The sequence below is a fragment of the Haemaphysalis longicornis genome, unplaced genomic scaffold (assembly GCF_048455015.1).
Source record: "Haemaphysalis longicornis isolate Haplotype H1 unplaced genomic scaffold, Haemaphysalis longicornis Haplotype H1 scaffold_9, whole genome shotgun sequence".
NCBI lineage: Eukaryota > Metazoa > Arthropoda > Arachnida > Ixodida > Ixodidae > Haemaphysalis > Haemaphysalis longicornis.
This window is the reverse complement of record NW_027526460.1, coordinates 154,311,890-154,331,336: the sequence shown is the minus strand read 5'-3', so window position 1 is coordinate 154,331,336 and position 19,447 is coordinate 154,311,890. Positions and strand designations below refer to the sequence as shown.

Here is a 19,447-nt window from a genome sequence, read left to right as displayed (position 1 = left end):
GCAGTTCGGCGTCACCGAAGGCAGCATTCGCGGGTGGAGAAAGCAACCGGTGCTTGACTGGATAAAGTCCGTGTGGTGTCGGCGGCCTGGAGCACTGTTGGGGGTTCCCGTCAGTGCTCGTGTTCGACGCGTTTCGCTGCGACCTGGCCGATTCCGTGAAGAAGTTGTTGCGTGAACCCCGCATTGAACTCATTGTCATTCCAGAAGGAATGACATCCCAGCTGCAACCACTAGACGTTTGCATCAACAAGCCTTTCAAAGACTGCATCAGTTCCTGCTACCAAGAGGGGATGAGGTAAGGAGTCCCGTAAGTGACAGCTACCGAATGGCTGACGCGGGCTTCTCCAGCGGTTCTTTGTGGCTGGATCGCGGATGCGTGGGGCAGCATCCCAGAGGAGCTCGTCAGTCACTCTTTTAAGAAATGCGGCATCTCGAACGCCCTTGATGGCACTGAGGACCACTTTCTGTGGGAAGACATTTCCAACAAGGCGACTTCAGGAGACAGCGGCAGCGAACCTGACGATGACTGAACGGACGTCGGAAGACAGTGCCAGCGAAAACTGACAATGACTGAAGGGTAACTGCAGTGCAAATAAATGTTTTCTGTGCTCTTTACCTCGTATTATATGCGGATGAAAACTTTTTTCTGATTTTGCTGTCCCCGAATTACACCTCGTATTATACGCGGGTCCGTATTATACGCGGGTTTTTACGGTATGCAATGCAACCGACACTCCTACGAGAATAGGGAATGGTGTCTCCAGTTACACTTCCCCTGACCTCGCTCTAATATACGGCAATAAAGATATCATCTGGGAATGCCTAAAAGAAACACTCGGTAGTGACCATTATGTCATTCAACTGCAACTTCCGCATCACAAAACCGCACCACAAAAAATAGGAACTGCCCACGTCACCGCTTGGCGAAAATTCCGAGAAACAGCTCCAACAAACCCCATTGATGACATTGAAAGTGGACAGAAGAATTGTTGGAAGCTGCAAAAAAGCAAACTAAAGAACTGCCGCTCACCCAGGATTGTCCCGCCGTAGATGTCATCCTAGTGCACTTTGGAGGCCTGACGAGGGTTTACAAAGCGATGGAATTCTTGAAGAACAAATCTAACATTATGGCTCAGAACAGCTCGACTAACGCAAGAAGCAGCAGATCACGCATGTAAGCGTAGCCTAGAAAATTGGTCTGATTTCTGCGCGAAACTGCAAGGCACACTCGGCACCCGAAGCACGTGGCATCTCCTTTGATCCCTAATGGGTATTACGGAAAGCAAATCAGCCAGAGCCCATCAACTAAAACGTCTTATCCACAACTACGACGGCACGGAAGAAGATCTCCTCGAGGAAATCAAGAAACCGTTGCAAGACGTAACTAACACGACCCCGTCCCCTCTTCAGCCATACACCGGTGCTCCCAACCGTGAAATGGACAGCCCTTTCACCCTAGTGGAAAGTGAAGCAGTGGTACGAGGTTTATCGGGAAATACTATGCCCTGGAAAGACAGGATTCCAAACAAGTTACTTCGAAACCTGGATGCCACAGCGTTAGAGACCCTTCTTGAATACATTAATAAACATGGGACTACCGGCAATATCCCTCCTCTGTGGAAGCATGCAGATAATAACTTGATACGCAAATCTGGAAAACGGCTAACCCCTGCTGATCAGCCACCTATTTCTGTCACTTTTTGTTTGAAAGGTGATAGAGCATATGGTTTGAAATTGTCTCTCCCCTTACATTGGAGATAATGGACACTTCCCCAACACCATGTACGGGTTCCATCACCACTTGGCCACACAAGACATCCTTTTGCATTTGAAGGAAGAGATTATTGACCGGCTGTTTAATACACACAAGAGGTGCATCCTGACCATGAAAATCAAGGGCGTTTTTATAATATCAGCCACCAAGCCATCCTTCAAGGACTAATTTATATCAACTGTGGGCAACGAATGTGCAACTACATCGCAGACTTGCTTACCGCATGCAGAGCAACTATAGCATTCGGCCACGTTCGCTCGAAGACATTCACGACAATACCCTGGGGCACCCCTCAAGGATCTGTGATATCGCCGCTTCTTTTCAATATAGCGATGAAGAACCTTCCCCCTCGTCTGGAAGCCATCCCACATCTCCGGCACGCACTGTACGCAGATGACCTCACCCCCTGGACCCCCACAGGATCCATAGGTGAGCAGCAAGATGCTATGCAAAAAGCCATAGAACAGGCGCATCTTTATCTGCGGGCTGAAGGTCTCGAATGCGCACGAGAAAAGTCAGCACTCCTTGCTCACAGAAATGGGACGGCTCAACGAAGAAAGCGGTCCATCCAGGGTCCGGAAATACAAATAGCAGGCAAACCAGTCCCAAAGCTAGCCCATATACGCATTTTGGAGCTTACAATCCCCCAAAATGGATCAGGCCTCCACACCATAGCCCCACTACAAAGGAAGTTTAGTCAGTTGGTGCAATTAACACACCGCGTATCAAATCGCCGATTTGGAGAGCAAGAGTCGGACACCTCGCACATGGTGCAGGCAATACCAGTCACCCGGATGGCCTACGCTGCACCGTACTTGGCTCTCAAAAAGGAGAAGGCGAGATTGAATACCTTTATCCGCCAAGCCTATAAGACAGCCATAGGATTGCCCTCCAAGACATCGACAAAAAAATTGCTTCAACTTGGATTGCACAATACCTGCAAAGATATAGAGGAAGCCCATCACACCTCTCAAATAGAACGCCTCAAATTACCGCCAACAGCACGAGTGACCCTAAGAAGATTGAGCTATGCAAGGCCGCCAATACAAGCCCACACGGTTAGGATTCCCTACTTATTCGGCAGAATATCAGGGTAACGCCACCACCACGCCACATGCACCCAATTTACAATCAAGCTTACCGAATCGCACGAGCCAGGGTCATGGACATAGAGTATGGCCGAAACCCGACTACAAGGTAAACTTACGCGTCTCCCTACATTCAGTAGCCAGCCCACGCGGTATGCGTCACCAGTTCAGCAGAGCAAGAAATGACCTGCCTCACCATCCGTACAGCACAAACGGAAACCGCAGAGGAAGTGGCTATTGCCCTAGCCGCAACGACTAGGGAGGACGCAATCGCAGTGCTTACAGGTTCGAAAGCAGCGTGCCGCAGTTATCTACGGGGACGCATCTCCAAAACAGCCCTCCGCCTCCTCGAAACCAAGGGCCAGCTACCCGAAATAGAAATATTCTGGGTACCCGGACACACATCCCTTGCCGGCAATGAGACGGCCCATGCCGCTGCCCACGCGCCCGTACACCGGGTCATTATCTACGAGGGACAAACACCGCTTGCTGCTCGAAGAACACAACCTCTTGGGAAATACGGAGACATTCTGCCCCACTATCGCCAAAGAAGAAGAATATCCCTGGCTCCGCATCTCCAGTTATCGAGACAAGCAGCCACCAACCTGAGAAAGATACAAACTCCTATCCCCATGGCACCCTTCACGTGATCTACCTCACCATATACCCGGCCACCTGCAATTTCTGTCCCTTGCTGGGCACACTATACCACCAAGTATGGGAGTGCGGACAAACTCCAGGCCTACCCCCCAACTCTTCCTTTTCTTACGAGTAGTGGGTGGCCTGCCTGAAAAGTCCGTACCATGGGACCCAACGCAACCTGGTGAAGAGGGCCTGGTCTGGCAGCCAAGGCCAGGGCATCCCGGACTAAAGACGACCCCCACCGGGCGGATGCCCAAACAGCAGTACCAGCTCTCGTGGATTAAACATTTATTCCTCCTCCTGGTCTACTCTCACCATACAGGAAGAGGATGCGGCTGCGCTACAAACGCGTTGCTATAGAACACTGCGGACGCTACTTTGCGCCACGGAAGGCATAAAAAGCGGAATCATGTCACCTGCTAGCCCTCACACCCCAGCCATTGCTCCACTTTTTAAGTGCTTCAACTAGCCTTCGCCTACGTAAAATGGCTTTCAAACTTACGTGCTAACGCATATGATAATGATGATAATGATACCCTCAAAGTTTTTGACACGTACTCACAAGGAGGGATTGGCCGGGGCTAACCCAGTTGCTGAAATTGGCGAGGACCTCAAAATACCAATTTATTACCGGACAGAACGAGTCCGTAAAATAAAACTTTATTATGATTAAAACCCGAAGAACCCAGTAATTCTTACCCTTCAGCAATTCAAGCCACCTGAAGCAGAAACAAAAGCTTGAATACGATTATATATATCCCTTTTGCATACCCCACATTCATTGCGCACAAAATTAATATAAGTGGAACCGATAAAGTCAACCCCAAACGCTCAATTGGGTCCTTCAAAAGCAGCTGTCTAGCTGCCGAGAAGCGGCGACAGGTGAGAAATAAATGTTCGATTGTTTCAGGGACCTGGCACCGCACACATAGTTACGTAGGTGAAAGCCCTGATTTAAACAGACAGAAATTTAGTCCTGGAATCCTGCAGCGCAGGTTTGTGAAGGTCACTGCCTAAGCTCTAACTATTCACCTGCCGGGTGCCTGACCATCTGTACAAACACTACGAAAATAATTTTAGAAACTATGACTACAAAAATATTAAGAAGTTAACTACGCCCTGTCGAAGCCACAACGATGGGGAAAGCGAATCTTTCCAAAATCAACCCCAACACAAAACGAAGCATCCCGGTTTCTTATCGGGCCGGTTTACTGCACTGCGATTGTGGTCTCAAATGCTTTACAGATGCGGGCACCATGGCGTTGCCTGGCGTTTAGGCATCGTCGTTGTTAGAGGAAAAGGAGCATTTTAGATGCGACTGCATCTCATTCACTCGCCTTGTCCATGCAGCATCGTCGGCGTTGTCGTCCGCCCCTCCCCCATTCTCCTCGCCGCGCGAGCTGTGCTCTCCGCCGCTCACGCCGTCTCCTCTCCGATGCCCCTCTCTCGCGAGGGGCATTGGATTGATTGGATTCGAATAAATTGGCTTGGCTTGGCTTGGATTGGATTGGATTTGGATTGGATGGGATTAAAGTGGATTGTGTTGGATTGTGTTGCGTCATAGACGCGGCAGACGCACTGCCGCCGGTGCGTCCCCTCACCGTTATGCGCGCTATAAAACGTGGTGCCTGCGCCGCTCCGCTCCATCGTTCCAGCGCCGTTCCTCCGCTGTCCAACGCTGCAACGTGAACCCCCTATGCGTCGCATCTACACACGGGTTCCCGCGAGGGGAGGTGGGAGTTTTAAATGCAGAGCATTTGTATAACTCACGATGTCACCCGTGCGTCGGCGTCCGCAGCAGCCAGCCTCCCCCTACACTATAACAAGAAATAACAGTTACCGGCGCCTGGTTTCGATCCCACGACCCTGCGGACGGAACGCAAGGTACATGGTGTTCTACCCACTGCGCCACAAAGCCGACACAGAATGAAAGGCTACGAACGCGCCTTATATCCTTGACTCATTCAAACTACGTCAAGAAGCTGCTGATACAACGCATTCACTACCTGTGGGCGGAACGCGAGGTACATGATGCTCTTCCCACTGCGCCACAAACCGACACAGAATCAAAGGCTACGAACGCGCCTTATCTCCTTGACTCATTCAAACTACGTCGTCAGCGGCGTGCGTTGGCGACTCAGCGGCGTGCTAGCGGCGTGATAGCTGCGTGGTGTACACGTGATAGCACCAACCCCCCAAACACTAAACGTTAACGCAATACACCCACCCCCTATGCGACGCATTTACTCGAGTCCCCCTCGCGGGGAGATGGGCCCATTTTTTCACTCTGGTTTTTAGTCTATGCAACCCTCTCCTAATCCACACTGCTTCCGCCTTACCGGTATGGCGCAGTCGGATAGACGTCGGCTTAACAACGCGAGAACCCCAGGTTATATTCCCACTACAACAAGCGCCACTTTCTTTAACATCACCCATCAGATAAAGTCGACTTTCCTGCAGCGAGTTTTAAGTGAATTACAAACGATTTCTGTGAGACTTCGAAATCTTCGATTGAAGAGTATGCTCACACGAAATCGAGCTGAATTCGTGGAACCATATTCGTGGAACCATTATGGGTTCAAATGAAGCTGCGTCTTCTGTGCAGTCCACCTCTTGCTCATCAAGGAATGCACCCTTTCAACTGGTGAGTTTGTGTCTGGTGAGCGCATGGCGTACTCGATGATTCTTTTGATATTGTTTCAGGGTTCGTCATTTGTTTCGAAGTGCTGAAGCACGTCCACCTACCGGTCCTCAAATGCAGATGGGTGTGGTGAACGGTTTGTTGGTACTCTGTAACTTCAAGAAAACAACGCAGACCACGGGGCTAAAAGCAAGAAACACGCAACACCGACGCTGTGTTGTCTGTTTCTTGATAATTCCTGTCGTCTGCAGTGCTTTCTTAAAGTTCCTCAAACGGTTTCTTTTAGCCCTTTCATTCCTCCAGCTTTTTATTTGTGACCGAGGGCTTATTGATACCCGTCTTCCATACTTTCGGCCGAAGGCGGGACAAAACGCCGTCCCACAGCAGGCTTCCGGTACAGCGAGACCACAGCCGCAAAACTGGGACATATCCCACCTAAATCAGGAGGTCTGGTCAATTTATAACAAAACTGCAAGGAGAGATACCCGGACAAGGAGCTACGTCTCGCCGCGGCAAAACACGGGTCGCGCGGCTCGGTTTCCTCGGGACGGTCCAGCGGCTGGTCAGCGACCTTCGCCGCACGCCGGTGTCTTCTTCTGCTTTTGGTAATGGCGCGTACCCACTTAGGGGGATAGGCCAAGGCTTGAGGTTTGTCTATTAATTCAAAAAGTGTTCCTTTAGACTGGGAAATTAATAAAACAAATTCCCTGCTCTGCTGATCCCTTCTTTGTAACTTTCTCCCAACAAGAACGAATCTGCCCCCACTGCTCCTTGCCTCCCTAAACCAATACTTTGGGCTTCTTTTCGTGCGGCCGTGGTGAGCCATCTATGGGCGAGTGTGTCCTGCGTTAGCGTTCGACTGCAGCCTGATTTCTCAAGAGTCGAACACAATGCTCTCAAACTGAGAGTGGCAGTATTGGCGGAAATGCACGCGTTCCCGCATGCGTTTCCGCGCCGAGAACCGCTTTGGCTTCCGGATGACCAGCGGCGTCGCCCTCTTTCGCGCACATCCAACCTGCTAGATATTTTGACGCGCCGCGTTGGAAGCCGAAAAGCTCGTGCAGACGTCTCCGTTTCATGCGCGCGGGGTGCCGCCGGAAAGTGCTACCACCTGAAGGGGTTGACTGTGACTCGCTGCTACCTGTGAGGGGGGGCTTAGCCATTTCTAATTGCTATGCGCTGTTCATTGCGATGAAGGGTTTACTGGATTTGTGCGTGTACCGTTGTCATTATGTCAAGCATAAAAGTATTGGCGAAGGCATTTGGTGACCTACCAGCCCTACTAGATAGCAAAACCGATGAAAAAAAAAAGACTTGAAAGCGTTGTTCACATCCGAACTCGAGAAGATCACGAAATTAATTGATTTCACAAAAAAAAAAAACTTGAGGAGTTCCGGAATGGGGAGGTTTTACTTAGGAAAGATCTTGCCTCTATGCAAACTGAAAGTCATGAGCTGAAGAAAGAAAACGGCCGTCTTTTGAGCTAGTTGAAAGCGGTCCAGCAAGAAGCGGCTGGCTTGCAGCAGTACAGCCACAGAGGCAATCTGGAGATAAAAGAGGTTCCAGTGGTCGCGGTCACGGAATCGCGCGGGAAGACCTTATCGCCACCGTTAAATTCATTTCTGTCCGTGTAAACGCGGAAATCAGCGTAGCCGATATAGAGATAGTTCGTAGGGTGCCAGTGAAAAATGCGCAGCCCCAGAAAATCATTGCGAAGTTTACGTCACGAGCTCTCCGAGATAAACTTCTGAATGCTTCAAAAAGGCAAAGGCTATACGTGTCTCCACTGAGCTTCAAAGGCAATGACCCGATATTCATTAATGAACCCCTGTGGCCGGCAAATCAGATCCGTCTGGGTGAAGCCTGGAATTCAAAAAAGGGAAAAAACTGGAGGTTCACAGGGCTGCGTAGCGGGAAAATCCTGAGGCGAAATATAGAAACTTCTCGAGTGGTGCACATTCAAAGTGCATAACACCTAGCCCAGATCGTCTTAGCTACAATGTCTTTTAGCTTAGCGAAAATCTAAAAATGATGGCCCGAACGTGATACCCAATCGATACCGAACCGTACCATTCGCAGTATCCGTAAAAATGTTAACCAGCTTCTTTTTTCCCTGTCCCGGCACTCGTTTGTGTATTATGTTATTACGGTAACCAAGACTTGGCTTAACGAAGATGAAGCTATTCAAATAAGAGGCTACGTGCGTTTTTATTTGCCAAGATACGGCCTGTCTCGTCGAGGCGGCGTTTCCCTTTTCATGTACTGTGGAACAGAATATGGTTGCCTTAGTGCGATCCCGCGCATAAAACAATGCTGTTGAATCTCGTTTGGTTGACCTCAAACTTGGCGTTATCATTTGTGTAGTCAATCGTCCACGAAACGCTAGTTTCAATTACTTTGTCTCGGGAATGGAAGTTATATTGGATAATCTTACGTCTCGCAGCCCCCCTCTGGTGTTATGCGGGGATTTTAACGTTGATTTAGTAACTGCTTCGAGTCGAGACTATGTGTTTTTGCTACAGTCATACAGCTTAAAAAATGTCATCAGTACACTTGTCGCGTGTCAGCGAATTCTGCAACGTTAACTTATCATATACTGTACAACAGCAAAATCACTGCGGGCGGAGGAGTCCACGAAATTTCGATTTATGACCCCGATCACACTTGTATGTTCTTGCTTAGTAGTACTTATATCTCTCTCCTGTAAACATTTCAGCCCGAGTAAACCGCGTTGATAACGGACATGTTAGTAGCCTTCTTAAATTGATTGTTTCGCAAACATACTTGATAACGACGCTCGCGTAGAATGTGAAAATTTCATTCGTTGTATGCGGAGTGCAGTCAACAGTTCCACGCGGGCATTATTGCGTCGTCAATATAATCATGCTGTTTGCCCCTGGGTGACTATAGAAAAAGATACCTACTATCGTAGGTGGAAACAGCATAAAACAAACAATTATTACCACTGTCGGTATAAATATTACAGAAATATGTCTGTTGTAATGTTGAGAAAAGCACGAAAGCAGTATTACACAAAACAGGGCAGAAGGGTAAGTCTAAGCTCCTGTGGAACACCGCAAAAGACGGAACAGATATAGGCCAGGTAAAACGTATTTTCGCTGATGATGTTACGGTACAAGTAGCAAACAACTTCAACAGTTATTTCACTAGTATTGGTAATTGCCTAACTAGCTTCTTTCCACCGTATCTTGTTAATTTAAACGTAGCAAGAGAGGTAATTGAAGAGATTCCGTTTCGCCCAAAACAAAAGATGAAATTCCTTCAGTGGTCAGTGGATTGCCAATTAGCACAGCAATTGGCATGATGACATCTATTCAAGGGTTTCAAAACACAACATTGGTGTGCTCTGCACCCCGCTGTGTCACATTATTAACATTCCTTGGAATCCCACTGTTATCCAAAAATAGTAAACCTCGCGAAGGTCGTGCCGCTGTTTACACCAGCGGATACCAATGATCCTTGTAGTTACCGACTGATATCCATACTAAGTATAATTAACACCCATTTAGAAAAGCTTATCTCCGCTCAGACAAATCTTCTCCTTTAATGGAACCCAAATAATCTGTCCTCAAAAGCATGGCTTTGTTACACATAGGTCTAGAGCCACATCCACTCTGTCCCTATCCCAGGTTCTTATCTCTGCCCTTCATAAAAAAATTGCAGTAGGAATAATTTTAGATATCAGCAAAGCATTTTACACGGTTTGCCATACACTGTTGTTGAAGATGTTAGAAACATATGCATTCTTGACGGGCTCAAACAAGTTCTTTCAAAGCTATTTATCATCCAGACAACAGAAAATAGTAATTGGTAATTGTCATTCCGGGTATAAAGCAATCGCGAGTGGAGTAGGTTAAGACTCGGTGTTTGGGCCAATTTTACGTTCTAGTTTCATAAATGACCTTTCTCAGTCTGTTGCTCTTTGAGAAGTTTTAATGTACGCAAACGACACTGTTTCTGTTCCTATTGGAGAAGCTTTGCCAATCATTCAAAATACTATCGTGACGGAATTATCAGCCGTTTTAAGTGGTTTTTGAATAACAAAATTAACTAGTCATACTGATAAATCAAAACTTGTAATTATTTATTCCAGATCAAGACAACTCATTTTTAGCACATTTAGTTTAGCTACAGAAAATTGCAGAATTGAAAAGTGCCTTCTATGAAATACTTACGGCCTATTTTTCATCAACAGCTGCACTGGAGGGAGCAAATTGATAGCATATGTAAGAAGCTTGCTTTTGGTTGCTCACACTAACCAAGGCCAGTCAACTATTGCCACATAAAATTCTCCGGTGCTTATATTCCTCACTATTACACTGCCATCTAAGTTAGTTTAACGAAAAGGGGGGGTTACGTATTCGATCTATGTAACTACAAAAGCGACTGCAAAAACGAGTGTTAAGAAAAATAACATATTCTCCCTTTCACCACCCAAGTAACACACTATTTGGTGGACTCCGAGTGCTTTCCTTTACATTTTTCAGTGACTAAAAAATTGCTGTTTAGGTCAATAGCAGAGTAACTTCCGATTCTCCCCTTCCATTTACCATGCTTTCCTTGCCGGGTCGTGCGATGAGACATGCTACAAATGGAAATTCCAAACTTCCTGTTCGAAAAAATGTGTATGGTGAACGGTTGATTGAAATCTATGGTGCAAAAGTATTGAATGCGTTATGAATTGAACTTAACTTGCAAGAAATTTTAAGTGGACGTGTAAAATGTTTTCCTTGTATCACTAAGCTCGGTAGATTTGTGTATTTACATAGATCTTGTACTTTGCTTTTCTCCGATGTGTCGTTTTGGAATACACTACGCATTTCTGTAAGTGGCCCGGACACTTGCCTTTAGCTATTGGTCCAAATGCGAGTTGTAATGATTAAAAAACTGCATTCAATAAAGCTGCCATACGAAAAAATACATTTGGGACCCCCGTGTTTATCAATATGCAAACTGTTTTGCTCACGAGTGCTGCTGACGACCTTTACTTCACCGGGCCTATCTCCAAGCATTATTTTCTCGATCTTCTTTCTGTAACAAACATGTTAAAAATTGGTTCGAAAGCAGGTCGTAACACTTGGGTAATTGTGAGCATAAACGGATTATTTGCTGCAGAAAAGGCCCAATAATCGGCCCTTTCAGTATTACCATAAGGTAATCTGCGGCTTGAGATATGTTGCTTAGAAGCCATAAAATGCAAAGGAAAGTTTGACATCCCGCTGAATGCAGCCGTACGGCTACGAAGCCATAACCACTTGTTCTCAAGCCATTAAACATTCACAATACAAGGACTGCGGTGCCTGAAATTGCACTCAAGCATAATGATTCTGCGTTGTGGACACGGCACAGAAACGTGTACCGGTCACACGCACACATGCGGTGGGAACTTTCTCTTCAATTGAACAACTAAAACATTTCTCGCGGGATTCTTGTGATTGCGAATGGTCTCCTAATGTTAGTGTTGTTACACGGCAATGAAACGTCTATTTGCAGTATTTACAAGACGTAATAAGCTGGTAGGTGTTGAGGTAACTTGAAGCGTAAGGTCGGATCCGGGCTTCGTCGTTGTCATCTTCTTCAACCAGTGGCACCACTGCTCGTCAGTGTATTACTATTTGACAGGGAGTACCACGTCACGATATTAAACAATACCCAGCAGTGTTGCCATGCGCAATGTCGTAGCTATCGGGAATAAGTGCTTTCCCTTAGGTTCCTGCAGTCTTAACACGTGCGACATGGCCATATACAAGCACAATCATCGCTCGCAAAATTTCGCACGGTTGACCTCTGTGTAACTGTAAATAAACGTACATCAAAACGCAGAAAACGGTCAAGCTAAGCCATTCACCCGGTGGCAGATTACCTGTCGAAGGTGCTACGCTTTTACTGGGCTCTACATGTTCACGAAACAAAACACCGTTGAATGGGGTGGAGTAAAAGAGTGTACGAAGTGGCTAAGTTTTCCCGGATGGCGGTATTCGTGTGGTTTCTAGGGGATCGGAGCTGACCCGTTTCTGCTGGACTCTTTCTTCATACTCTCTCGAACAAGGGATGCTGCTGCGTCACCACTCTTCCCCTATAGCGCTGACGCAACCTCTCTTCACTCTCTCCCAGGTATCGCCCTCTCTCCCTCTACTAGGTATCTGTGCCAGGGTACATTCCTTTGCAGACATTTCCCGGCTTCGCTAAAACTGCATTGCTGAATGTGAGCATTTTGTTAGGAAAACACAGCTTTCATACTCTTGAACGCAGGCACAGATTACAACTTTCAACCTGCTGTGCTTCTTTTTTTATTCTGCTGCATAATTTAGGCGCGGAATTGCGGCAACAAATTGGTAGGGCGAACGAAGAAATAACAGGAGCGCTGTCGCCAATGAAATATGAGACGACTGAGAGAACTTTTGTTTTAATTGAATGCTGTAATTGAAATGTGGAAGGAGATGCAAAAATTATCCTGTACCCACCAAGCAATCAGCAGTCGGAAATACGGTTCGGAGTGCACTTGAAGGTTTCTCAGACTACGTGAATCGTATAGAGTTTGAAATGTAGGGAAGCTTTTGGAAACATTACAAACCTAAACCCCGGGCTTCGCAGGTTACACGAAACCTCTGAGCGCTTTTCTGTACGTTTGTACGTACTTTATTCCGTCGCCGTTGTTTTTCAGGTACCAGGTGTATTCGGCGGTTCCTGCTTGTGGATCGAATTGCGTCCTTTCCGCAGTCAGGCACTCTAGGTTGTCCCCGTCATACGTAGGCATAACGGAATATAAGGCAGTCGTGTTGGGAAAATTTTCCATCTGCAAAAGAAGTGATTAAGGCCAAATGAAAAACGTATTAAAATGGCAAAATTGTCTAATTGAATAAACACATTTTATTGGCAGAACATTCGCCCATCTAACAACCTAAATTCGATCTGTAAGAAAATCCGCACATGTTATCAGCAGAAGCCGCACGATGCCTCAAGACTATAAAATCTTTCACTTGGAATTTTTGTAAAACGCTCCAACTTCTTCAGGTGAGGACAAACGCTACTGGTTTCCATGAAGTGAATTCTTGACCTTGTATGAAGCCCTAAGGAACGGCGTAGGTATACCAAGGAGGAAAACCTTATTGTTAGTGAAGGACGCCGCGATCAAGGATTCTTCAGTCCGCCACGAAGATTACAATTCGACATGCCCGTAGACGGCTTCGGGCAACGCTTAACACCAGTCTCCCAACCCTGGGGATTCGCCGTTACCTCGGCCAAAAAAGGCGGACACCACCAGTGCACTACTGCTGCGTTGAACCACCGCAGCCATGGCAGTGGCGCTCGCGCTATTTTCTGCTTCTGTTACAAGTTAGTTACTTGTTACCGCGAAAAAACTTCGCAAGAAGTATATCATTTAGCAAGAAGCATGCTCTCTGTTACCTTGTGCTTCTTTCTATTTTACTGTTAATCAGTTGCGATGACGTCGTATTAAAACCTAAACCCGATGAACTTCAAAAGATATTGGATGGTCAGGAAGATATTAAGAGTAAATTGGCTAACATTGCGTCCGAGCAGGATTTCAATAGGACATTGTAAACTTTAAAAAATAATTTGATTGATTGATTGTGGGGGTTTAACGCGCCGATGCAACGCAGGTGATGAGGCGCGCCGTAGTGGAGGGCTCCGGATTAATTTTGACCACCTGGGGTTCTTTAACGTGCGCCGAAATCTCGTACACACGGACGTTTTTGCTTTTCGCCTCCATCAGAAAAGCGGCCGCCGCGGCCGGGAATCGAACCCGCGACCTCGTGCTCAGCAGCGAACTTTAAAAAAAAAATAGATTGCCCGATTTTGATAATATGCGGCAGGGCTGTATGACAGTAAGAGCTGCGGGAGTCACGAACGTGCCATTGGCTATTTACGTTCGAAGGATAACGACGTTGAAAAGCGTTCCAGATGATGGAGTGGGGATTTTTGGTCATAAAAGAATTGGATACCAAAGCCCACCTCTGAAAACACGCTTGCCAGCTGTGTGAAACAAGTTTAACCTCGAACTGATTGATTGATTGTACGGTCTAACATGCCGACGCAACGCAGGCTATGAGGCTCACCGTAGTGGACGGTTCCGGATTAATTTTGACCCCCTGGGGATCTTTCCCGTGCGACTAAATCTCGAACACACGGGCGTTTTTGCCTTTCGCCTCCATCAGTAAAGCAGGCGCAGCGGCCGGGAATCGAACCCGCGACCTCGTGCTCAGCAGTTAACCTAGAACTGAAAACAATAGAAAGAGCACATAGGCTTGGCAAGTTCCATGCTGATAGGAACCGTTCTTGACGGTCAATTTCGCGTCAGTTAAAAATAGCAATCGATATTAGAAAACGCTAAAAGCTAGAAGGTTCTGGTATGAGTGTGTCCGAAAACGTTCCAGAAACTCCGCACAGAAAGAGGCGGATCCTCTGGGACATGGAGTTTCTTATATCCTAGCTGCACAGATACATTTATTCATGTTTAAGCAAACCGCGGTGAGACAAGAACGCACTTTGCTGCGTCACACGACAGACGAAACTGCGGCTATTCTGATAGCCGTGGATGACGCAAAGTGAGCTTGGCGTACTCAGTTCGGTCACTCTTACCGCTATCGCCGCAGTGTTCAAAATCTCGCAAGTCAGTTCGAACGGAAATGACGGCGCATCAGCGGAGGTTAAAAAAAATGACCTCCAAGGCCTGCGGAGGAGATAAAGGCCCTCACAAAGGCAAAATAGCGGGCGCCCCAAAGCTGACCACAAGAAGTGCTTGCGTTCTTTGCGTAGCTCAGCAGTCACCGTGATTCCACGTGACCATGACTGAAGGGAAAGCCGCGGCTTATTCCCGATCCACCCGATCAACTACGGAAAAATCTAGCCTAAGTTTGTAAATTCCACTCTTCGTTCGCAAGAAATGGATAAAGCAGGAGATCATGAAGTGTTTTCAGCACTCGGAAACGATCCGCGCACACGCCGGCCGTGCCTGCAATCACGCTGGTAGCGTCTACCCGCACGGCCCACGAAGGGGCTCGAACCGGCCCAGTCCACGGCAACAACAGCTTGTCGCCGTTGTTCGATATCAAGATCGCGGAAAAGAGTTCCGCACGCAAGAAAGTGGATGTTAGTGTGGTGATAAATTGTGCTCTGGATTCTAATTCGCAGTTGTAGAGATAGCGGTGGTGAAATATCCACCGCGATACTGAGCCTAAAGTTTCGAACACCGAGCCCACCCGAGAAACGCAAGCCGGTTGCCACCTGCTGGTGAGGCCCCTCTTCAAAAAAATTCCCCCGCATTTCCCGAGGGGGAGAATGTGAAAGTGCGAATGCACGGTTGTCGGCCCGCTTGCGGCGCTTGCGCTCGGCCCCCGCAGCCCACCGCCTCGCCGCCTTCTCTTCCATCTCTTCCATCGGGTTTGTAGTATCACGTTACACCACGCAGTTATCAAGCCGCTATAACGCCGCTGAGTCGCCAACGCACGCCGCTGACGACGTAGTTTGAATGCGTTAAAGATATAATGCGCGTTACTCACACTGATATCAGCGTGGCGTCCGTGGCTTAGTCGGTAGCGCGTCGCGCTGCGGCCGCAAAGTCCTCGGATCGAAACCTGGCGCCGGATGCTGTTTCTTTGTTAAATATAGAGGAGCACTGCGGACGCCGACGCCGCCGCCGCCGGCGGTGGATGGTTTGGGGTCGCTTATAAAGTGCATAAAACACGCCACGCACGAGTGCGTTGCCTCTGGGTTTGAAGCAACCGTGTTTGCGATATTTTCTTTTGTCTCCACTGCTTCTCTTTTGTATTTTTATCGTGCGCTTAAAAATTCGAAATTTACCCGCCGTTGGCGCAGTGGCTAAGGCGTCTCACTGCTGAGCACGAGGTCGCGGGTTCGATTTACGGCCGCTGCGGCCGCTTTTGTGGTGGAGGCAAAAAGTAAAAACGCCCATGTGTACACGATTTCGACGCAGGTGAATGATTCCCATGTGGTCAAGATTAATCCGGAGCCCTCCACTGCGGCGCGCCCCATCGCCTGTGTTGCGTCGGCGCGTTAAACTCTACAATCAATAAATCAATAAATATTTAATTTTTTTTATGCTCACAACCCTGTGACTGGGGTCGCCACACAAAAATTGCGCGTGTAACAGCCGAAACCGCAGCTTGCGATACCCGCGGTTACTGTTTAGTAACCACGGTTAAACGTAACTGCGGTTAATTCCGCCGTGTAACTAGGGCATTAGTAAGTATACTATACAAAAAAGCGCGCCTGGGAATCCATGTCGGCATGGGGGGTTATGGATGTATGGTAAGGCCACAGCTGGTGTCTTGGCAATCTATAGTATTTTTATGCGCCTTTTTGGTTTTGCTTTCGTCCCTATGCAGTGCTATGTGTACGAGGTAGCCGCTCCGGACTAAATGGTCTAAGCATGCTTCGCCTTTCTCGCTTCGCTTGGAAACTCGTAGTTTGCTCCATTGGTTCGTTCAAGGACAGCAGTGCTTCATTATAAGCAAGTGGGAGGACTGGTGCTGGCGAGGAACCATCAGTAATTACTTACGTAAATACAAGCTCACAGCGTAGACAAGCTAGTGTGTGGTAAGAAGGATCGGCTTTCCAGTTCTTTTTTGCACTAGGAATACACATGCTAATAGCGCCCTTACATCTTCATTGAATGGGTAAATTGGTCTTCCGAAAAAGTTGTAGCGCATGCTCTGTTTGGAAAAAACGAACCAAAACACCACAAAGACGAGGTGCGCGCTTTTATAGGAACGCCCGTTTAAAATTTTTATGAACTTTTCAAAACATTTATATGTGAAATGTTTGCTTAATAAGAGTCTTTTTCAGTTTATCCCAAATTTTACATTATTGTTAACTACCACAATGGTCTGCAGGATAGTACCCAGGACTGTTCTGGCCGAATTTAAGTAAACTAATGCGTTTATTTTTTATACTGTATCCTAAAAACAGCGTGTTTGTTATTACAGCTATTTAATACCACACTCTTCATTAGGTTTTGTGGCATTGTAGTTGAATGTACGGCTAATAAAACGTTTGAATTCAAGGCAATGTGGAAAGTAAGGCTAGCGCGCTGTATTATGGCGGCCCCTGACGACCCAGACGGCCTTGATGGGAGCCGCGTAGACACTAGCGCCCAATTCCTCTCCAATGTAAGAAACTCTATGCTCTGGGAGTTGGCGAAGCCCTGGAAAAGTGACGATTCACGCGTCGACATTAGTCTTGATGTTCTCCCCTTTGACGACGTGGAATACGTTTATGATGGATAAATCGATCAAGCACTGAAGCTTTACTGACCGTCTGCCAAGTTTTCTTAGCGCTGTCATTCCTAGTAATAAACTGGGTAGTGTAAAATGCACGATACCTGAATTTGACAACTTCATGCAGATATTGAAGCCATCCATCGCCATCGGCACGGAAACGTGTTTGAATGACGACATCATGAACACTGCAGTGTTTACAGACAACTTATGCAAAAAGCTGGAATAAGCATGGAAGAGATGTGTAAGCCCGCTGCGTAATTCTCGTTTTGTTTACCGGCGAGACGCGAAGTTGGAAGCCGCGAGCGCATGCCTCGCGTTCCTTCCTTTTGTGCGGCGAGAGGAGGGGGTGCTTTTCCCGAGAACCTTCGTTGCGCTGGTATGCGGTCAGCTCTTCCCGCGGGTCGGGCGGCGGCCGTCCTTGGCCTCGGGAGGGGATTAGCCCCGACTTCCTCATTGTGCCGGCGAGCGCCCGTGGACAAAGGCGAGGCGGCGAGACGTAAAGACGTTGCTGTAAGGCGTTAGTCTAGACCGTTCTAAGCCGTCCGGCTTTCGCTTTGGAGCAGTTACCGCCCGTTCAACCTAGTGGGGTGACTGCGCCTCACGGTATGCGACTTTGTGTAGCCGAGGCCTTGCCTTGGCTTAGCGGTGGCAATAACGTTCGCGGAAAGCTGACTAGGAGTTGCATGAGAGAGATTATAGGGTCATGTGACCGCGGGGGTGACAGGTTTACGATTGGTTAGTTTTTTTTGTGTGTGTGTGTTTTATTTGTTTGTAGTGGACCAATCGGGGCTTTGAGAGCTGATGTCACCCTGATGTCAGCCGGGATATCCGCCTGACATCATGTGCACTCTCGCACCAGCAGGGGCGCTGCCCAAATCCTATAAATGCTAGGAACCCAATAACCGGGGGTCGGATTTTACTTCTTTGCAGGCGCTTCGCGCCATAGGCTATGCCGAGCGTTCTTTTAAGATCCACCACTTGGATCCATTCTCGTTTGTAGGTACCCTGTACCTTCGGCTGTGCCGAGAGTTGTAACGAGTTACCCCATTTTATGTAAATATTGTAAATTTCTCTTGTAAATAGTACTGCCCATAAACTCCAAGTTATATCGTACCCAAGCCTTCGTCTCATGGCTGTCGGAGACCAGCAACCACCGAACCCATCGACTCCTCGACTGCCGCCTCCGGCGGCTTAACAGATCGTCGGCCGCACCGGCGAACATCTCGTCTGGTCCTCATCGGCTGACGGCGGTACGAGCGGATCCACCTTTGGGGGAGGAGTGCGAAGGAAAACTTCACTAGATGTGTTTACTTTACTTTATGAGTCCGTTTCTTCAAATTTTATCGCTGCTCCTGCCGCAACGGGTATCGCCGTCTGGTATCAAATAAAGCCATTTAGTGGGAAATCATTATCTGTCTGCAGCTTCAATCGTACACTGGCATCTTCAGTCGATATTTTGTCTCAGTTTAGTTCTGCAGTTGAAGCAGTCGAAAGCGACCACACGGTAGTGACCGGGGATTTAAATTTACGCGATCTGGACTAGCAACAATAACCTGCGTTTCCTCTACAACTAGTGGGCATAAAAGAACAGGGGTAAATTTCATGAGCCAGTTTTCGCACTTCCACATTGTCTTGGAGCCAGCTAGAGAAAAACACATTCTATACCTATGGCTCAGAAATGAACCGTAACACGTAAAACCCACCAAGATTATTCCTATCATCAGCGAACTTCAAGCTGTTCACTGTGAAATGGCCTTCGAGAGGGCCAACACATACAGCCAGTAGACAAGACGAGTTTGTTTAAAGCTTCAGTACTTTCGTCCAGCGGTTTTGCAGAGGATGCGCAAGTTTACCTTTTGACCGGAGACCCACCCCAGCCAACGTTTATCTATGTCTATAAACTATGTCTATCTATATCTATATAAAGTATCTATAAACGCTGCCCCCACTGACACACCCTTCGAAGTGCACCGCGTGATTGGCCGGGCCAACTTTCGGTGGTGAGCACAAGGCCTCGTTT

The 19,447-nt window shown here is 47.6% G+C and overlaps 1 long non-coding RNA gene across 1 annotated transcript in view; it reads right to left on the bottom strand.

Moving 5' to 3' along the window:
- LOC144153105 (uncharacterized) overlaps positions 1 to 18,074 on the bottom strand; it is a 31,760-nt gene extending 13,686 nt beyond the window's left edge. The window contains exon 1 of the long non-coding RNA XR_013319313.1: positions 17,529 to 18,074. This is a non-coding gene — a long non-coding RNA (uncharacterized LOC144153105). The remainder of the gene's footprint in view (positions 1 to 17,528) is intronic.
- Between the last annotated feature and the right edge of the window lie 1,373 nt (positions 18,075 to 19,447).